Here is a 2,072-nt window from a genome sequence, read left to right as displayed (position 1 = left end):
TAAATTTTCTCTCAATTATGTCTTTCATTATTATTATCTTTAGGAATTTTTTTCTACTCTCAAATCAGTTAATTACCTATTTTCTGCCTTTCCCATCCAAAGAATTTATCAGTATTTCTAAAATAAAAATAGTTGGATTATAACAACTTGTATACATAATAAATATGAATATTGTATATATATATATATATGACATGCACATGTCATATAAATTTCAAGACAGGGTATCCTATAGTATATTCCCAATTTTAGAAGATTCCTTGTAAATAATATCTTTATATGATAACTTTGATTAATTGTATTCCTTTCTTAAAGATTTATATTATATATTTCTAACGTTTGTTTTATTTTTTAAAGTTTTTTTAAAAGTTTATTGATTTTTGAGACAGAGAGAGACAGCATGAGTAGAGGAAAGGCAGAGAGAGAGGGAGTCACAGAATCCAAAGCAGACTCCAGGCTCTGAGCTGTCAGTACAGAGCCTGACAAGGCCTCAAACCCACAAACTGCAAGATCATCACTTGAGCCGAAGTCAGAGGCTTAACCAGCTGAGCCACACAGGTGCACCTATTTATATCGTTTTATATATGATAACGTAATATGTTTAAATTAGTTTTATGAGAGTTTTCCAAAATCACTTGGATTTAGATCTTTTCTTCAATCCAGCCTTCCTCCAAAATGTAATAAAAGAAAAAGACTACCAAATAATCCCAAAGAACATATTTGGTCAAGTTGTACTAAGATTTATTTCAGAGCTAGATATTCAATCCATAGATCTCTCCATGGATTCTTTTGTTAGTACTGCTTTGCTCACTCTGTTTTAATTGTTACCGTTGTATAAAATACTGTATTATCTCAGACAGGATGTCTGTCATCATTAAAATGATATTTATAATTTATTCATAGTTTTGCCAGTTTGTTTTTAGTTTCATATTAATTTAAGAAGCATGTTTTTGTGTTCCAACAAGATGTCACCAGAATTTTGATTAAAATTGTATTAAGCTTTTATGAAATTTTAAAGAATTGTTATCTTTATACTATTTTATGTTTCCCGGAGTGTGCTGTGCCATTCATCTTGTGAAATCTACTTCCATACCTCTCAGTGAACTTCATAATTTTCTTTATGCAGCTCCTGTACATTTCTTGTTGCAGACTCCTGAACAGTCACATTTTTCATTAATATTTTGAATGGAATACAATCTCTTTCCTATTATGTCCTCACCTGGATATTGCTGGGTTATATGAAAGCTATTAATTTTTGCATATATTACTTGTGTCTAGATGCTTAACTGAACTCAGTAATTATAATTTTTTAGAATAATTCAAGATTCTCTTGGGATTGAGTACATAATCATGATGTCTGAGAAAATAATATTGTCTCCTTCTAATTATCATAGTTTTCCAATTTGCTTAATCTCTTACTTCTAGAAACTTTTCAAAAAAAAGAGGTTGGTGACCTCTCTTATTCTCAATTTTTTAATGTTTCTTTCTCTAGTGTTTAATCCTTAAACAAAATTCTCTCCCAAAAGTTCATGAATGGATTTTAAGACCTCCTTGAACCCCTAGAATTATTTGTAATATTTTGCATGTACTTTCATTTCCCTGAGGAGAGAATTCATAGCTTAAACAAAATTTCAAAAGAGACTAGATACAAATAAGCTTTCACAAATCTTATATTTGGATTTAGTATATAGAACTATATGATAGTCAATGTAAAATTCAACTAAGTAAGAAATTAGAGACAGAGAGGTGAATTTAAAAATTAGAATTAAAAGTTCTAATTGACAGGGGCGCCTGGGTGGCTCAGTTGGTTAAGCGTCCAACTTTGGCTCAGGTCATGATCTCACGGTTTGTGGGTTCGAGCCCCACATCGGGCTCTGTGCTGACAGCTAGTTCAGAGCCTGGCGTCTGCTTCAGATTCTGTGTCTTCCTCTCTCTCTGACCCTCCCCTGCTCATGCTGTCTCTCTCTCTCATTTAGAAATAAATAAACCAAAAAAAAAAAGGTCTAATTGACAAAGAACACATGAAAAATAAAATTATATATTTGAATTCAACTGAATTCAACCATACATAT

The sequence above is a fragment of the Hyaena hyaena genome, unplaced genomic scaffold (assembly GCF_003009895.1).
Source record: "Hyaena hyaena isolate Hyena2069 unplaced genomic scaffold, ASM300989v1 scaffold_1552, whole genome shotgun sequence".
Taxonomy (NCBI): domain Eukaryota; kingdom Metazoa; phylum Chordata; class Mammalia; order Carnivora; family Hyaenidae; genus Hyaena; species Hyaena hyaena.
Note: the sequence above shows the minus strand (reverse complement) of the source record.